Below are 20,635 nucleotides of genomic sequence, written 5' to 3'. Positions count from 1 at the left end.
TGCTCCTGTGAGAAGCCAACAGCTGGTGGCTCTGAGGACGGACATGCTGCTGGCCAAAGCTGGGCCAATGAGAGATGTTGGTAACACCTCTGTGATGATGTATTTAAGAACAAAATCCAAAGAAAAATCACGGGTTTTGCTTCTAGTCAGAGAAGACGAGGAGGTAGGAACATGTGAGGGAAAGCAACACGGAGACTCCAAGGTCAGAGCAGAAGGAGGGGCAGGAGGTGCTCCAGGCTCCAGAGCCAAGATTGCTCTGCAGGCCCTGGTGAGACCTTGGTGAGGCAGCTGTGCCCCTGCAGCCCGTGGGGATCCATGGGGGATGCAGAGACCCACCCACAGCCCATGGGGAAGGTGCCCATGATGGAGCACGTGGATGCCTGGAGGAGGCTGTGGTGCAGTGGGAGACCCAGTGGGGAGAGAGAGCCCTTGGTTCCAGGCTGGAGCACCTGTCCTGGGAGGAGTGCACCCCATGGAAGAGAGACCCAGGTCACAGCAGGTTTGGGAGGACTGCCCATGGGAGGGACTCACATTGCAGCAGGTGAGGTTTGGCTGCTGCTTGTGAGCGTGGACCCATGTTTCACAGAGAAATGTCTCCCCTGGGAGGGACCCCACAGCCTCACAGGGGAAGGACTCCTCCCCCTCAGCAGCAGAAGAAAATTTCAGCGATGAACTGACCAAACCCCCATGCCCTGTCTTCCTGCATTGTCGGTGGGAAGGAGAGAAGGGCTGGGGGGTAAACAGTGTTTTAAGGGCTTATTTTACTTCTCATTATCCTCCTCTGATTCTGTTAGTAATAAATTTCACTTTGTAACTACAGTTGAACCTGGTTTGCCCTTGAAATATTTCTCCCAGTCCTTATCTCACTCATGAAACTTTCAAAACTTTTTCCTTTTCCCTCCTTTGCCCAGCTGAGGCAGGGGAGGGTGAGTGACTGACTCTCATGGGTGCCTGGTGTCAAACCACAACGCCTATTTTCAGTGTTAGTTTACAACAGCTTGAAAAATAGGTTTTCAGTGACTTGACCTAATTATTTTTTTAGCAAGAAATTGTTATTGTGAGATTGTGAGATTGTTATTGCTATGGTTGTTCAACCCTATAACATTAGTCTAATGAAATTTACTTTTTTTATTTCTTAATTTATAGAAATAATGTACTTAAGAACTCTATATCCATTGAAGAAATTCATCCTTGTACTTCTGATGCACAAGTAAAACCATAAACACTAGAATTTATATTAATGAGGATTTATGCTTTTAGCAATGAAAATCGAATCTCTTTGCATGGACTGCTAAAATTGACAACACCAGTATTTTAATTTTTTTTTTCTACATGTAGAATTTGGGTTTGTGGAGCAATAGAAAGTCATAGAACACATGCTGAAACTGGGAAAATTTCCACTTAAATACTTATTATCTCTTTCACAAAAAACCCCCAAACAAACAAACAAAAAACCTCAAAAAACATACAATCAAAAAATTCCAAACTATCAAAAAAATTCAAACCAAAACAAAAAAAGAAACCCCACACAACTATTTCATTCAAAGTAAATGCGAATTTCTTAGGAACTCAGGTGCTATTCTGTATATTTTTTTCCTACAGAGTTGTAAAAATGTGTGCAGAGCTTGAATCCGACAATTCTTCTGTTTGGAAAGTTACTAATGTCTGTCTTCTACCTTTGATAATGCAGTGATCTAGATGTGAATTAACTCTGTTTTATCTTGCTGTGCCACAAATGTGTATCCTCTTGTTCCCATGTGCACATGCACTTCTGTTTGTTCTACAAACTCTCTTTAGTCATCCAGTAATCTTTTTCAGTTTTTTTTTACATTCTTATTAAAGTTTTGGTACTTGATTTTAGAAGTTTTTTTGGAAATTCTTTATGGAAAAAGACTGGACATGTCACTTGGTGCTATAGTCTAGTTGAGGTGTTAGGGCATAAGCTGGACTCGATGATCTTAGTGTCTCTTCCAAGCTCATTATTCTGTGATTCTGTGAAATATCCTTAGAACCTGGTGAAAATCCTTGCTCACCAGAAATCCAGAGGGATTAGAGGTGGGTCTTTTTGAAAGCGTACCCAGCCATCTGAAACATAATTCTGTAACTATACTATAGATTTCTGATTCTTTTCAGTCTTCCATGGGCACTACTAGCTTGTAAACAGTTCATAGCCTCCTCATAAAACAGGGTTAGCAGGAGACCAGGAAGATCTGATAGTTAAATCAGAATTCCCATTCTCATTCTGATGCATATGCATTGCTTTGCAGGGGAGGTTTCTTTGGTGCTACAGAGCAAGATCTCTGGCTGCCTTCTAGGACACTTCCCCTTGTTGAGTATGCAGGCAACATTTTCCTCTTTGTCAGAAGAATGAAGCAGACCCGATTAGATTTGTTCTCAGTCTGGGAGCAGGAAATTACCTTTGAAAATGATTTAAATGTCTTGCCTGGGGAGGGTCTTTTGCCACTTTGAGTTCAATAGTTCAATTTGACAGAGCTCTCTGGCAGATTTCTAACGTATGATAGGTAGGTGTAAGGGATGAAAACAAAGTGGTGGTTTTGGATTTATATTAGCTGAACTTTTATATTTAGTTTGCTGCATGTTTTTGTTCTGCTGTTATCAGAAAAACCTGTTTTGAACGGCAATTCTGGTAAAGAGGCTTATGGCTACATTAGTGTGCAGTCAAGCATATTTGAACAAGGACACCTGACTGAAGACCTGATGCTTCACTGGTGTTTTGGGGCTGTTCACTTTTGGAAAGTTTTAGTCTGATGGTATGGACTGAATGCTTTCCCCTGTGTTTCTGTGTTTCTGTCATAGGCAGAGGTAGACAGCATTTAGAACTACTTTGTTCGTGTTAAGGCACAGAAATTTTTGGTTTAACTCCATTCAATGTATTCCCATGCAACATGCGAGCTGTGATTAATAGGCAGTACCCAAAGAAAAAGGAAGTATAATCACAGAATCAGGGAATAGTTTGGGTTGGAAGGGACCTTTAGAGGTCATCTAGTCCACTTATGTACATTCAGGTTCTTCAGCTCGTTATGAAACTGATCTAGTCATCTAGTGGGAAGCACTTGGCTCCCTCAGTTCCCATCCTGTTGTCCATCCTCTTGAGAGGTGTGGAAAGAGGTTTGTGGCAAAAACCTTACCTCAGCCTTGTTTGAAGTTTTTCAGTCTTGCTGGTCTGATGGGCTATACTTGCCTTGACCTTCCTTTTCTCTCTGACACACCTCTAGAAACCCTTCTTGTTACTCTTTGCATCCCTTGCCAAGTTCAGCTCTGTCCACAGCTTGGCCTTCCTGACCTCATCCCTACATAATCAGCCAGCATTCCTATACTATTTTTATGCTATTCCCAGTACAATTATCCTTGCTTTCACTGTCTGGTTCTCTGACAACTTGAATCATCATTTCCTTCAGTATTTATCTATCATTCACTTAACTCCATGGTTCATTAGAGAAATGCAGTCTCAGTTAGATCAAAATTAAATGGAAAGTATATAGACCACATTACAGTCAGAGTGCACCAGTTATTTGTCTCAAGTGCCAATAAATTAATCTGAGACTGTGAAGGTTTAGGTAGCAGAAATACTGGATGCAGCTGTTGTATGAAAGGTGAGATGGCAAGTTTAACAGCATCAATTAAGAGCTAAACACTGTTATCATATAGCACTGTGAAGTTCAAAGAGGACAGACAAACAGCACTTTCATTAACAGCAGAAACGAGAGATGTTGAACCAAATGCTTCTACATGGTGACAGTCCTGATATGGCAGCAGGATGAGAGCTGTGAGGGAGAAAGCAGTCATTAGATGTGATGTGCAGAGGTGTCTTGTAAGACTGGAGAGCAGGGTGATGACAGTGAAGGGTCTTTATCCACTCGTTGAAACAAAAATCAGAGTAAGACTTATCAAAATATCACAAAGGTGTCTTGAGAACAGGAGGAAATCTTAACTGAGCATTTGCTTGTCATTGGTTACAAAATCAAGTCCCTAATATTTACTCTCATTTCACTCTTATTTAGTAAATTTTTTTTCTCTGATTAAAGCAATCTACCTTGTAATCCTACCCTAAGGGGTTAGCAATAGCAGAGCTGCTTCTCAAAGGAGGATGAGCCAGGAGTCGAGGAAGGGCAGCCATGGCACAAGCAACGAACATGAAATTACCAACCAGAGACAAATCTAGCAAGACAGGTGTGGTAATGGGAAAAAGTCCATCCATAGTCCTAGATGAGGTGAGATAATGAGTCATGTTTAGAGTCCAGCCAGGAAAACCTGGGGACAAGTCTGGAAATCTGGCTGTACTGGAGGAGTGAGGGCTGTCCAGAAGGCAGGGCCAGGGGCTGGTCCTGCTGAGCATCTCTGGTGCAGGCTGGGCTGAAATGGGGTCCTAGGCTGCAGAGAGGGAGTGAAGGTGCTGGGGGAATGCACAGGGACAGAAAGAGATGGTAGCACTCTCAGGGTCCTGACAGCTTGACTAAATATCACATTCCATTGACAATTGTTTTGACTGTATCTAAGCTATTCCCAGTGCTTATTCTCTGAATGTTTCTAGCTGAAAAAGTGATTACACTTTTTTACAAAGAATGGAGAAGAATCACTACCAAACATTTAATCAAAACTTTCTTGAGCTTTGAAGAAAGTTGCACATGGCTCCAACTCCTGTAGTGAAGAGCACTGCTCTTTGTGTTTCGACTATAAAATATTTCTAATGGTATTTCTATGGTTGTATGGTTGGTAACATATCTCCATTTTGAAATGGGGTTTAAAAGTGGAATATTCACTTATAAAATCCAGCTGTTATTGCTAATGAATTGTTGCAATACTGTATGCTCCACAAAAGGAGCTTAGTCTGTATTCCTTTCCAGGGGCTGGACCCTATGTCATGATAATTTCAGTGTGTGATTTTGAAAACCTTAATTCTACATTAGGAAGGGCTTTCCAACAGGAAAACAACATAGATAGCAGTATATATAACCAGGTAGTTTCATCACCCTCCACTTAGCTTGCCATGTCCCCACTTGCCAGCTTCTGACAGGGAAGAGGAGGTACAGTGCATAAGCTTGCTGAGATGCAATGCCAGTATTTAGAAAGGGGCATGCAATGCTTTATCTGAACTTTATCTCTTTAAGCCCAGAGACAGTCCAGCTTCCTTTGCTTCGAGTGCTAAACACTAGAAATAACTATTTGAAGAGGTAATGTCTTTATTAATTTATCTCTTGTTCCTTCAATAAAGTAAATTTTCTGCGGATTGTTCTGGCTTTGTAGAACAGATTAATTTTAATGTGTTTGTGCTTCACTTTGCAAATATGAAATAAAATAGTTTGTGTGACAGACAACCCCAAAACTTCATATTTTCCAATTCTTTCAATGCTTCTGATTTTAACAGACTTCACAGAATTTCTGGGTCACACAGAAGCAAACCACTTTTACCATTAAAAGGGATGAGACTGTAAATTGCACTCTCATATTTAAAAATTTAACAACCAAGTAAAAGGTAGAAGCAGACAAGGTTTGAAGGAACAAAGCATATAAATTGTGACATTTCCTTTTGCAAGAAACATGGAGAATAATAAAATTCCTGTGTTCCCATCAAAAAGGAGGACAGACTTTTTTATCCCCTCCAGTATGTATGGAATATACTTACAGTCCTATTGCCCAGTCAGAAGATTTTCTTTGTGCTTGGAGGATAAAATTGCTCAAGCAAGCTTTTGTTCTAAAGGTAGAACTTTTACAAAATATACAGACTGAAAGGACAGGGATGTAAGTCAACAGAAGGGAATAAACTAATTATGGCTGACTGGATCTTGAATATTTATAATGCAGCCAGTAGCAGCTCCCTTTGGGCCCCTTGTTTACCAAGTCTGTTGAATTTATGTGCCCTGACAGGACACATAGTTCTGAAAAGTGCCATGTGCATGACATCAGATATGGCTGGAATACTTACAGGCTGTAAGGCATCATTCACTAAGGCTGTGTCTTTCTTAAAATATACTAATTTGGAGTACCTTTACTGCTGAAAGGGTTTACAATAGAAATATAAAAAGGAAAATGTAGGAAGCTGAAAAATGGGACATCATATTTTGACAGAAATGTTGACCTTTGCTCCCCTGATTATGCCAGGTTTTGCCTCAAAACCATTTCATAAGCAAGGCACTAATCCCAACAGCCTGTCAAACCCCACATCACATTTCTGTCACTTTTCCTCATCCCTGGAACATGATGCAGAAAGCAGCATTTTGTCTTTGAGGGCCAGTGCAAAAGCAGGGCTTGCATCAGTGGCAGAATTGATGGCAGAAACAGAGTGAAATGAGACTCTGCCTTGGTGTGGGATCGAGCATCACACACCTTCAAGCAGGATTTATGGACGTTTGTCCATCCAGGTGGCAAGTGAAATCTGTTTTTCCCACTCCCCCTCTATCTATACAGTAAATTGCCAACAAATCTTCCTGTGTGACCTTTTAAAGTAGGGAAGACCAAGATGGGGAAAAAGTGTTTTAAAATAACCTTTGAGAAAGAATACCTTTGAAAAATGTAGTTGCACAACAGACTCAATTGATATGAGATTGTGCTGTCAAAAAGCATTTTCACCCAGAGTTTCTTCAAATACAGCTGGACACTGAGCCAAGTAGCAGCCATAGGCATCTGAAATGGGAGCAGAATAATTTATTTAAAAAATCATGTCCAGTGCTGATCCAAAATTCTGGAGCGAGGGCTGTATTTTGAAGGATTTGGCTCATGACACATCCCACGCCTCATCTTCATGTTGGCTTATAAGGATGCCCTAATTACAAGCCATTTGACTGACAGCTATGAGGAGGTGCACGGCATTCCAGCCCATGTTGCATGTGTGTCCAGGTTTAGAGCAAATTTGGGGAAGAATCCCCCAAAGGAGCTCCGGTGGGAAAAGCAGATCCAATCGGCCCCTCCCTGCAACTGGTCCAGGAGGAAAAAATACCTCCTTGGAGAAAGGTGGGAAAAAACCTGTTTATTAAACAATAAAACCAAAACAATATCAAACAATGAGACCCCTTGCCACTCGAAAAGAGATGACAAACTGAGAAAACCCCGGGTTGAAGCTCAGCTCACTCAGTCTCTGGTCAGTCCCTCAGTGCTGGAGTTGTCACAGGCCAGGCCCGGCCCGGTGGGCCTCAGCTGCAGCTGCCGGTGCTCTGCTGGGTGTTCAGTCCAGAGCAGGTTCAAGAGGTCCAAAGAAAAGGAAAATAAACAGTCCAGGGAACTTCTTTCCTCAGCTAGCTAACACTAACTAAAAAGCAAAAGAAGAAGAGCTCTGTCCCACTGTCTGTCCGCAGACAACAACAGTCCAGGAGGAGGAATGTGGGGGAGTGGAGTGCAGTGTCTCCAAACAAACTGCGCGCTTCTTCTCTCCCCCCTTCACTCTCTGGAACACTGTTAAAGGTGCAAAACTTATTATTCAACATAAACAGAATGAGACGATTGGGGATAAAAGCATCATATAGTCAACCCAGAACAACGTGCAATGGGTTAAAGAGAAGGGAAGTAGAGTTTCCTCTTTCTTCTCTCATCTCCTCCTCAGTCTGGCCCAGTGGGTGAGTGGAGGTCCTTGCAAAGGCAGATGATCTGTTCCAGATCTGCAGAGTGAGTTTTGATGGGCAGATATAGAAACTGATAACAGGCACAGAGTGGTGGCAAACAGCATCTCTGAGGGCAGAGCAAGAGTGAAGAGGGGTTCTGGGGAGAAATCACCCTGGTGGGCCTTGGGGTGGCACAGCGCTGTGTCACCCCCACTCAGATGCTGCAGCATCATAGCTGTGACAGAACCAGGGACAGACAGCACACAACAAACATTTTTACTGTAGTTGAACAACCACATTCAATCATACTGTACTGTATTTTTACATACGCCCTTGGAAATGTGTTTTTTTTCCAAACAGCCTTCAGAAAGAGTGTTCTGTCATTTGAGATTTTTTTTTTTTATTTTTGCTGGCAATTACCAGAAGCCCTTCAACTGAAACAAACAACACTCTGACCTTCATGGGTTTAAATGGGGGTGAAGTCATGAGATTTTAAACTGATTTTTTTTTAATGAGGACAAAGCTGTAAAATCTGACAAAAAGTATCGCTTATGCTACCAGCACTGTAGAAGTAGCCTGCAAGTTCCTATTCTTGGAAGAAAGTTTGTGAAATATATTCACAAGGCAGAAAATAATTTACTACCTCACTCTGTTAAAAAGTCTGCCCATTCCTTTCTGATTCATCAATGAGCTGGACTACTTGAAAGCCTAAGGCTCAGGCTCACTCAGCACATTAAAATCTCCCAAAAGAACAGTGACATTATATTTCACCGGCTATTCCAGCAGAAAACATCAGGCAGATGATGTGGAATTGTTATGCTTTCTGAAATATGTTAACTATAGCTGCATTCTGGATTTCATTCCACACTCTACACAGGCAAGCTCTACTATGCTTTCAGAGAAAAGAAAGCAGACAATTGCTTGCTTCTGAACTACAAAGTATGAATGCAGTGCTTATTTTTGCTCTCATTTTGCATCCCAGGAGTAAAAGGAAACTCTTCAATTCATTGCTGAAGTGTGCTAGATGTTTGTTTACTTTGATCACATGAAAGAATGATATTTCAAGAGTGTGTATCCATATATTCCAATTTTGTAGAGTTTCTGATGCAGAAAGACTATGTTGGCTTTGGGGATAGAGTAAATAATACACTTTTGGCTTGGCTGTTTATCATTCATGCAGTATCCCATTGTTAGAATTCCTTGAACCAGCTAAGGGTTTATAACTGCTTATTTAAGACTGCATTTCAGAGTCCTCAATATAGCATAACAGTATGTTATGCTTGTGAATACTCTAATACATTAGTTCTGGAATCTTATTATGGGGTGAATGTTTTCAATGTTTTTTTCTTTCATCTTCTTCAGCTGTGTCAGTAGTAATTTCCAGTTTATTTTTAGGGGGCATTAGACAACCTACTGAGACAAGACACAGTGAAGTTAATTCTCATTCTAAATGCAATGTAGTTTAAAATAAAAAATTCAGTGTTTTCTTATGGAGAAAAAGTAGAAGCATAGCAATACCAGACAATTTAAAAATGTAAACTTTCATGTATAAAATTTTAAAGTGCATCCTTACATTTAGACATAAAATATCTGCTTAAGAAACTAAACCCCCCAAATACATAAGAAGGCCAAAACCACGTGTGTAATGAGTGCAAGAAACTGTGGCAATATTTCAAGGTCAAGTGTGTTGCACTTTGTAAATCTATCATACCTCTTAAAAGTTCCACTTTTGCTTTTCTTCTCCGCCTGTGTTTATCGTGTTGAATAGCTCATGAATACTCAAGAAAATTGAGTTTGACAATCATGAAGAAAGCTGTAGCAAGAAGGCAAGAAGGTGCCTTTTACCTGCTGTGGCATAGCTGTATGTGACTGTTCACAGGGGTTCTTGGATGAGGGAAGAGACGAGAATGTTGACTCCATGTTCAGAAGGCTTGATTTATTATTTTATTATATATATGCATATTACATTATAACTATACTAAAAAGAAATAGAAGGAAAGGTTTCCTCAAAAGGCTAGCTAAGAATAGAATAGAAAAGAATGATAACAAAGGCAGCTGGCTCGGACAGAGAGAGCGAGAGCAGCTCTGCCGTGACTGGTCACCAAATCCAAACATCCGCAGGAGACCCATCACAGATCCACCTGTTGCATTCCACAGCAGCAGATAACCATTGTTTACATTTTGTTTCTGAGGCCTCAGCTCCTCAGAAGGGAAAATCCTAAGAAAGGATTTTTAGTGAAAGGATGTCTGCAACAGCTGTACATTTACTGAATCATAGAACATATCGTAGAATGGTTTGTGTTGGAAGAGACCTTAAAAATAATCAAATTCCAACCCCCATACTGTGGGCAGGGACATCTTCCCTAGACCAGGTTGCTCAGAGTCCCATCCAACCTGGCCTTGAACATCTACAGGGATGGGGCATCCACAACTTCCCTGAACAACCTATTCCAGTGCCTCACCACATTCACAGTAAAGAATTTCTTCTCTATATTGTTATGGATCAAGCTGGAGATTCAGACAAGCCCTGCCTAAAGATAAGATTTTTGGCAGCAGCTCGAATCTAGGTGTCCCCCACCTAAAATCATTCCAGCTCACAAATTCTAAGCATGGCAGATCAGGTCTAGTATAAAATGAGTTATTTATTGAATAGACAGGAGATATTACAGCACCTGAGTGCAACCATCCAGCTAATTCTTTTTCAGTCTATTAAATCCATGTCTCTCCAGTTAGAGGGACAGTGTCAAATGCTTTGCATAAATTTAGAAGAGATTTAATTAAAATTAAAATATGCCCCATCCCCACTTTTTATAGTTTAAAACCCAAGTTTAAAACTCCTCATAGGTGCTTATTAGCAAGACACTTTTTTTTCAAATCCACTTGTTTACAGTTGAGGAAATACCTTAACATGTACATGTTATGGCACAAGAGGAGAATTACACCTTGGTATCATACAGGAGCTGCAGGCAATAACTAACTTCATTCTCTCCTATGTGTTACATTTTCTGTTCACACACATGGTTTGATTTGTTGTCATAGCCTTACATATCCCCTCCTCATCTGTTTGCTGTGTTACTAACATCGCCTGAATTGGTTTTTGTTTTGTTGTTTAAACATCATGTTTAGGCACACTGTACTTACTTTGCATTTGGTTGCATGCTATTGCATACTTGGAAGAGTCGGGTCTTATGTAAAATCATTGGGAAATCAGGGAATGCCACAAAAATTTCTCCTTCTGCTTCATGGAGAATGCTGTGCTCTGCTGTTTTAGTAAAAATTCCTGAAGCATGAACATGTGGTTCAGACTGAATTTTCTCAAAATCTGTGCTTTGACAGAAGAGGCTGTAAATGAGAAGTCATTTTTCTGTCTGAAATATTTTAAAGGTATTTTTGAAGTCTCTGACACCTGTACACACCCTGTCATGATAACTGAAGTACACTCAACTAGTAATTAATAAGAATGCTAGTAACCATCTGGCGAGACTATTTCTAGGTCTTGCGTCTATATAAAATAGATCAAGAGTATCTTCAAAAACCAGTTTGGAAGCAAGAAGAGCAGAAGATTCACTGGTTCAAATTGGCTGAGTAGAGGGTGCCAGTGAGCCATGGACAGACCCTGCTGAGTTCAGTCCAGAGGCGAAGCTCTGGTAGCACAAGCACAAGGACAGTGTCTAAATGATGGCAGACACAGAAGGATCTTTCCCTCAGTCCCTCTGGCAAAACCAAGTGTCACTCCCTCACTGAAGGAATGCTTTATGGTTGTTGGGTGGAGTGGCTTTCTGATAGTCACAGGGAAATTCTGCATGATTCCTTCTCAGCACCAGAGCTACGGTGATGCTTCAGTGTCGCAGTGAGTGCAACATTTACCCAGACCTGCAGCCTCCATTCCCACCTGCCAGCAGTGGCAAGAGTCAAATAGAATTATTTGACTGATACCAAAGATGAGACAGGCTTTTTAGGCTAGTACCGTAACAGCCAAAGAAATTCTATGTGCAGCTCTCTTCCTCATTCTTCAGAACCGAACTGAATTACAGATCTTTGAGGAGATATTTTAAGGGGTTTTGTACAGTGTGGGCTGTTGGTATTGAAGTGGCTTTATTGCAGAGAAAAGCTTTAAATATTTTTCTGATTTTTTAAGTAAGACAGAATCCAGCAGCTCTTTGTGAGGATAATTACATGGAGAGGGTTTATCTGAAGTGTGTTTCAGAGAAATAAAATACTCCTCAAATAACACTTTATGGTCTGCAGTTTTTGGAACTTTTAGCTTCTCTGAGTGAGATGCTTTAATCAGAAATAGGATTATGTAAGATCCCATTTTTAATACATTGGAAGAAATTATTCTGTTTAATGTTTAAGATTAAAAAAAATATGAGCATTACTCAAAAAAAGTAGTCTTACAGACCTTCCTTTTTTAAGATAATAAAAGTAAATTTGGCCAGATTTTATTGAGTATTGTTACAAAGTTTTGATGATCCATGGAACTTGAAAGGAGTAGAGAAGCAACTTAAACCACTGATAACACCATTAGGCATTTATTTGACTTGGGATAAGAAATAAGATGAAGTAAAATTAGGTCTTTCTTTTTAAAATACCCAAGTGACAATGCTCAGGACATAACTAAGCTGCCTGAAAAGAGGATGCCTGTTAGAGCACATGAATGCAAGAGTCCAAAAATTGCTCAAAAGAAAAAAAAATTTTTACTATTAAAGGTAAAAGAATTTATGTCACATTATCAAGAACATTTGAACATTATTGCTTTTTACACAGTGAAAATATGAATGAATGTTACAAACAAAAATTGTAGCCATGGTGTTCCATAAATTAAAGAAAAAAATATTATTTGTATTTCCTGTAAGAAAACATCAGCCCTAAACATGTGCTGTTAACAACTCATTTGAGCTCTGGTCAGCTACAGTTAGAGCTTCTGCAGGTCCTGTTGTGCATCCTAATGGCTGAGAAATTGAGATTTAATGAAAAATTGGTATATGAATGAAAAAATTCAAGCAGTTTTGGGGGAAGTAGATGCAATGTAATTTAATTTTTCTTCTTGTGATGAATTAAAAGCCATCTAAACCACCATAAGATTGTCTGCTTGTTATTCTGGACATTCAAATGATGAAGAAATTCAGTTGCAAGAAGTTTTGTGCTTAAAAGCAAATTATTCCATAAGATCAAAATGATATAGTGTCTGTCTATAGAATCTAATGTGAAAAACCCTTCTGCTGATCATGAATCTGCCCTGCTAGAGCTCCTTGATTAATAACTGCTACATTTTTAGATGTAATTTCAAAATACTGCTTTGGTCATTCTAAATGATGAAAATAATTGGAATGTTGCTGAAGTGCTGACTGGTGATTCAGACTAGCCTGGCCTTTTGTGTTGGCATTGCTGATCAGGATAGAATTTTTACTGGTAGCTGTTAGGACAATTCTCCTATTTAATACAGTATTTTTTATAGAAAATAAACGTGTGAAGCTAATAATTTCAGTTTGCTTAATGTGAGGCAGACCTGGCAGCAGTTGTGATATGAAGGCGAAGGGAAAGTAACCAGGAGGTGTCTGAGCAGTGTCTGCACATTACCAAGGCTGGCTGTACTCATCTCCTTCCTCCTCACACCACCACAGACCATTGCTGGGCAAGGTGGGGCAGCTGTTCCCAGGCTGGGGCACAAAGCCCTGCCAATGGTAAACATTAGAGAGAGCCAGTTATGAGATGGCTTTTCAAGGGTTGGAGTTAACTGAAGTGACATTAGTCCCTTGAATTATACCATTGTGTCGCAGACATCTTTTCATAAAAATCCTTTCTTTAGGATTTTCCCTTCTGGGAAGCTGAGGCCCCAGAAAAAGAACGTAAACAATGGTTATCTGCTGCTGTGGAATGCAACAGGTGCACCTGGGATTGGCCCATGTTGGATGTGTACAATTAATGGCCAGTCAAGCACTGAGCTCTCTCTGGGACAGAGTCGGAGAGAGCTCCTTTGTTATAATTCTTTTCTATTCTTAGCTCAGCTAGCCTTCTGAGAACTTTTATTTCTTTTTAATATAGTCATAATGTAGTATATATATCATAAAATAATAAACCAAGCCTTCTGAACATGGATTCAACATTCTTGTCTCTCATCCTGAAACCCTTGTGACCACTGCCACACCCTTATGCTAAACTCCCAAGGGAAACTGTAAGTGGTTAATTTCAAATATGATATTTCAGAAGATGGCATTTGTAAACAAATTATTATACAGACATTATATCTCCTAAAATGGCATGCTTTGTCACTAAATCAGACTGAATTTAGTATCTTGTGCTCAAGCATCAGGAAGAATGTCCTTATTTCAGATCTTGTGATATCTGAAGTTCAGGAAAGAGGAACTGAAAATACTGAGTCATGTGTATACTAATTGTGCTAGCACCCTGTACAAACCACAGAGCTCGAATTTCATAATTTAGTGGGTCAGAATTTTTAATTAAAAGTAGAGAGAAACTGGCTGTTTAAATGTGAGTTGGCTGTTTTTTACTGGGCAGCTTAGTACTTCTAAAGACACAAACCTTAAAAGAACATAAAAGAATCTAACGTGAAAAACCCTCTTAAAGGCCAAAGCCTTCAAATTTTGAGAGGAAATCTTATGACATTGTTCATGTTGACTAGAATATTTGTAATATATAAATACTCAGTAAGAAATTTGAAGTTATATAAGAATATTGTAAGGAGACTGAGCTCTAATTGCAGTCTTCCCTTATCTCCTGTTTGCCTGCCATTGCACAGACATGGCTGCTTTGGGCTCCCTGTAATGAGTCTGGGCTACTCTTTTTGGCAGAGCAGCACAGGCTACTTTTCCCAACATCTGTTTGCCTGACAGGAGAGTCCCATTCCTTTCCTGTGCTCCTAACCAGGGGAAATCATCCCTGTGACTCCTTCTGGACAACCAGAAACCAATATTCGCCTTCTATTTTCAGAGCTGAGATGATGGTGAATAAAGAAACTAGGTCTCATTGCAGGGAAAAAACAAATCTAATCCAGTCATGCCTGGATGATGGAACAAGCCAGGAGGTCTCCCAGGATGGGGACTCGGGAGCCAAGAATTAAAAAATTATTACAGCAAGTGACTCATGATGCAAGGTGTTCTCAGGAACTTTCTCAGCTTCCTTTTAGGTACTGGCAGGAACTGCACTTGGTAAGACTAGCAGAGCACAGTAAGTCTTTACAAAATCATTTTCCTTAGCTAAAGCTTCTGGCACTTGAAATGGTAAAAGGGCAGCTATAGTTTTGCTCACAAAGCTGCTACATTTTAGTCAGAATGGAAGGAAATGTGGAGAGATTTAAAATAAGTAAGAGAAATTCAACATTTGGGGACTGGATTAAACTAGGCACATCAATCCTGCTTATCATTCAGCTCGTGTCTGAGCACTAAATATAAATAGGGATGCAAGACAGTTTCTCCTGTCCACTGAATGGCTCAGGCTATTGTGCAGGTAATGAGAACAGTGTGGGATACAATTTTGGAATTGCATCAGGACCTGGTGGCTGATGTGATAATAAAGAAACTCCCACCTTCCTAGTTACTTTTGGTCATAGGTCTCTTTAACCCGTGGAAAAACTTTGCATCTTAATGTAGTCATGCAGTCTTGTAAAATTTCAGAGTCTGGGCATAAAGAATATTCCACTGACTCACCCCTCACCTGCCTCCTCACCTGTTTTTGCTGTTGCAGACACCTTGGACCTGCCCATGGACCCTGGGTCACATGCACTCAGTCAGCAGTGTCTGGGGCCCATGGGATGTATATGTTTTAAATATGCAGTCCCAGCATGGCAGAAAGGTGCCATGAGCTGCATGTGGAGTCAACAGCAGAGCTGTGGGTGCAAAAAATGCTTCCAGCAAGTCCATTTGTATCTCTGCTGCAGTTTAAAGCAGCAGGTAACCTTCTGTCATGTGAGAATGTGTGTACAGTGTCATGCCATGGGACTGGATGCAACATTCTTTTCTGTGTTTGGAAAAAGAACATTCTCCTCAGCTCCAGTGATACCTTGCAAATTTTCACACCATGGTTTTTAGCTAGGAGCCTCAGCTCCCAGCTCACCTGGATTCCAAAACATACACTCACCCCCAAAGATTTCTGAGTCATGAAAAAACCTTTACTGGCCAGATATGAGGCCCTGAGTTCTGGTTTGCAATTTTCTGTAATGAGAAATTTTTGTAGTGGTACCTGGCAAAAGTCTGAGCCCAGTGAGGTACCACCTGGCAGTGCCAAGGCCCATGGTACAGGACAAGTTTGGGACCTAATATGTTTTTAGGGATGTGGACATCCTTTCTACCAGGCCTGATGTTTCTGGCACAAAACATCATGGGATCAATTCAGTTTGCTTTACAAAGGATGAGTTGGCACTTGTCAGCGAGCTCAGCAACCTCTAAGCTGGAGATGTCCTTCATACACAAGTAGTTCTCTCCCTCCACAGCAATCCTGAAAGGGGACTCTGGATGGCCAAGGAGGCTTTCAGCAGGCAGACAAATTTTGTTCCTTTCTATTTGTATGGATAATTTGTCTTAAGACCAGTAATGACAAGAGTGTACTTGGTATCATATTCTTTCCTTCCCAAGCAAGCTATTTTTGGAAGGTAATGTGCAGCTCAGACTGATGGACCATGCTGCCACCGTCTGACTTCAGTCAAAGGATTTATGCTTTGCATTCCCACATCCTCTTGTCTTTTTCAGTTCTCCCTAACGAGAACGCTCTTGCAGCTAAGGGCAGGAACAAATCTGTCACGCACACAGCTCTCCCTTTAGCACGCCTTTCCCCTCTCTTCATCTTGCTCTCTCTCCTTTAATTGGGATAGAGAGAAAGCATTTAGCTATTTCTCTCCCCCTTTCCCCTCATTAGGCTAACGATGACATATTCTGTTTCCAGAGTGTCTGTAGGAGCACAGGATAGCAGCCACTGCTCATTGTTAACACTGGAGCACAAAAAAGTTGGTGGCTTCATCCAGAATTTATGTAGATGCATGTAAATGAGAAGGTATTTCCTTGGGCTCAGATGTAATACACAAGTGAAAAATCAATGGGGAGAATTTCAGACTCTTGTTTGGTGGTGTTTTGAGCCTCCTATTATCTTACAACCTCGGTGTTTTGAGTGCTGATATTATCTTATGACCTTGTTGTCCCTAATGGAAGTACATTCTTCCTCAGGTACAGACAAACCTTGGCCTTTTTATATATTTTTTTTCAGTGCTTTAAGATTTCTTTTGCCTGATTTAATTTATCACTTTTCTAGGTTTTTTTTTTTCACTTTTATCCATCTACTGACCAACCTATGTGCAATAAATTCAACATTTTTTCCATACACATGAAATTAGAACTGTTCTCTTTCTTTTTAGCCAGCCTTCCTACTTTTTATTTACTTCCTTTGTTTATTGTCCTTCCTTCCCTCCTACTTGCCTGTCTTTCTTTCTTCACTTTGGAAAAAGGTAGTAATGAGCTCTAATAACATCTCTATACTTCAGTTACTGCTGCTAATTGCAATCAAACTTGTCAGCCTCTTTAACTTTTATTTTTTACCATTTAAACATTCTCAAATTCTAGTCACATTACTGACTTACTTGTCTACAGAGCCAAAAAAAATAATATAAATTGATAATTAACCTACAAACAGCACAGGTTTCTATACATTGAAGGAAAATTAGTTTTAATTGCAGGTTTGGACGAGATAGGCCGAGGTTACAGAAGAAACTGCACTTAATGCAGCTGTATTTACAGTAGTGTGAAAGATGTATAAATGCAAAATGGAAATATTTAATAGTCACTGCCTGCAACTCATTTAATAGAATTATTAAGAAACAAAAGTTCCTATAAATTTGAATCCTGATATTTAATGTGTCTATTGACTTCCATTAGAAATGTTTAAATACTTATGACACTGATCAGTTAGCAAAGCCTCATACTATGTCTGAGAGTGAGACAAATAATAGGACCTTCATACAAAAGAATAAACTGAAGCACAGAGTAAAAGTGGCTACTAGAACTTCACAGAATCACAGTTGTATCTAAAATTAACTAAAATTAAGAAAATCTTGTGTGAAACTGGAGCTCTATGTGGGTCATGTGCAGCTTCCTCTTTAGAACAGCATTTGGTTTATCTCCTTTTGTCTTCTTCCACCCAAGCCAAAGCTCTCAGGCTCTTCTGCTGGCCAGCACCAGTTGGCAGGCTGTGCTGTCCCTGAGGTGTGTCCAACCCTCTGTGCACGGTGTCACTTCCAGAGAGATGCCACAGGAATGTCCATGCTCACAGACATTTCAGGCAAATAGTGTGTCAGGACCTGTGTTCCCAGGAAATATGTGCAAAACTAAGGATGGTTTAAGTGAAGGATGAGCTGAACCCTGCATCCCCAGCCAGCAGAGTTTGCAAGGAAGTCTCTGTGCAGATTCAGTCAGTGGCCTCTCTGCCAAGACTGTCAACAAAGGTGCCAATTAGTGCCAGTTGTGATGATGATTTTTGTGATGCCAGCACCTGTACACTATGAGCTGGACTGTGACCCCCCTCACATTTCCCTTTAGATCCTGAGCAGCTGTCAGGTGGCAGCAGAGCTGAATGATGTATTGGGTTCTGTGCAAATCAGCAAGTCAGACAGGCTGTATTGTCTCTAAAATGCCTTTCACGTCAAATTATTTTAATCTCTCTTTAATAATGCAACTGACTTTGTTCCTTTGACTTTAGTCTGTTTTCTAGCTCAGGGATTATTATTCATATAATACCAAGTAACATTGTGTGACAAAACAAAACAAATTCAAATGCAAGTATAACAAGATTTGAGCTGCAGGCACAAAAATCACACTTGCAAAAATGTATTTACATAGCCTTTTAGTGGCAATAAATTCTGTAATTGTAAAGCTATCTGACTTTGGCACAACATCAGCTTGATAAACGGAGACCTGTACAGAGGTGTGTTTGCAGTGGACATGCACAGTTTTTAATGCATGCAGATTTTAATACTGTTTACCAGTTCAGTTTGGAGAACAAAATCAGGTTTTATATGCAGATGCAAACCAGGTATGCATGCACACAGGTGCTGAGATCCTGACCAGGAGACCAGTGCTATAGGGGAGTTATTATCTCACACAGCCACCGTCCCAGACAGGCCAGGCCTGCACTGATGTGCTGGGCACACAGAACGTGCTGGGCACACAGAACATGCTGGGCACACAGAACGTGCTGGGCACACAGAATGTGCTGGGCACATAGAACGTGCTGGGCACACAGAACGTGCTGGGCACACAGAACATGCTGGGCACACAGAATCTGCTGGGCACACAGAACGTGCTGGGCACACAGAATGTGCTGGGCACACAGCACGAGCTCCACGTCTGCGCTGTGCTCTGCACATCCCTGCCTGCAGGACAGGCTTGGCTGCCTGATTGCAATGAAGCAGCCTGTGGGCAGCTGCCACTGGGTCACACCAACTCCTTGCCTTTGTCTAAAGCAGCACCAACAAATTCCCATGTGTGTATCCTTTTTTCTTTGACAGTGAAAATGATTAATGGAGTTATTGTGTTTTAAGAAAACCTTACAGGAACTCAAAAGACTGAAATATTGGGTAACCTTTACACAGACAGGATCTGCACAGGATTCTGAGCCTGCATGGAGGCTCTTTCAGTGGTGCATAACTTGGGCTTCCCAGCACCTGAATGGATGTAAGATCATCTGTGCTAACCTTTTTTCCTTTAAAGTGTTAGCTACAATAAACGTTTAAATATTTTAAGCCATATTTCACAGAGTCTGAGTGTCCTTGTTACTGGGATTACAATGATCCAGCAACTCCTGGCACAAAATCCTTTTTGTGGGAATGTGTGTCATGCACATAGCCTGTTGTGCTTTGATGGGTCTTTTTGGTGATCTTGCTCAAATATGACATCTTTCCATCAGCCTCATCTTTTTTGTCTGTTAATTTTGTTCTGCTGTTGATTTATTGAATGTACCTCACAGAGGATTATATGATCCTTGTACTTGGAGATGTTCTCATGGGTTCACGGGCACAACATTATATGCAAAACTCATATTCATCATCCCCTCTGAAGACTTCATGGAAATGCCCAAACCCCACATTATTTATTGGAAACAGTTGATAAAAGGAGGTGTCTCTTAAAGTTCAAGTATTGCTTCATAAGATGCACTTGATTATTTTGGTAATTTTTCAAAAAAGCATGACTGTGATCACATAGTGAAAAAAATCCATTTTATAGAGGAACTAAATAAGGCTGCACAAGATATTCAAGGTGCTTCCCATGTTAAATACTGTGTGACACAGCAACAACATTTTGCACAATCATGAGAATGAAAAACTGTATTAAAAAACCCCAATTCCTTCATCTGATACATTGGACTGACTCTCTAAGAAATCCTGGAGATTTTGTGGGACTACACATTGAATCTCCCCTCAAAACCTTGGATTTTTTATTCAGCCATGCCCTAAACATGATCTTTTAGAAGATGGATACAACTGCAAATATTTTATTTCTTTCATAGCAAAAGTATACATGATAAGAGTTCTTAGCAATTATAAAAGTTATAAATTATAAAAAATTATAAAAATTCACAATTTATTCTGTGAATAATAATTAGGAACTAAAAAATAGTTTTATTTATTATTTTTTGTATGTGGTGTATTGGATGGCTGATATGTTTGGTTAGGAAGAAGAAAAGAGCTATTTGTAGTAATTTCAGTTTCAAGGACTATTAGCTTAATAACAAGGGACTTGATAGGAACTTGTATCCATTGGACTTTTTCTAGGCACACAGAAAGCATTAATTTCTGTAGGCACCTACAAAATGAACACCTTTTAGAGATTTTTTTTTGTAGTTTTGCAAATCCTTTGAAGTTTTGAAATAGATTGCACATTGTCAATGCATTGAAAAGCTATCCTCTTTATAGTTGCGAAACAAAGGATGAAAAGGATGATTTACAATCTCCAGTGGAAAATAAAATTACTTAAAGAAAGAAAATAGAAAAAACCCCAGCAAGTATAATATATATACTTACAAGTATAATATATATACTTATAGATTCAGTCCGGATGCTGAAAACATATTTTGGATATGGT

The 20,635-nt window shown here is 40.1% G+C and overlaps 1 protein-coding gene across 1 annotated transcript in view; it reads right to left on the bottom strand.

Annotated features, from left to right (window-relative positions):
* The window catches only part of KHDRBS2 (KH RNA binding domain containing, signal transduction associated 2), a 386,175-nt gene that overhangs the window by 21,914 nt on the left and 343,626 nt on the right, over nucleotides 1-20,635 (bottom strand). The window lies entirely within an intron of this gene.

Source organism: Melospiza georgiana, chromosome 3, assembly GCF_028018845.1.
Source record: "Melospiza georgiana isolate bMelGeo1 chromosome 3, bMelGeo1.pri, whole genome shotgun sequence".
In the NCBI taxonomy this organism is placed as follows: domain Eukaryota; kingdom Metazoa; phylum Chordata; class Aves; order Passeriformes; family Passerellidae; genus Melospiza; species Melospiza georgiana.
This window is presented reverse-complemented; position numbering and strand designations above follow the sequence as displayed.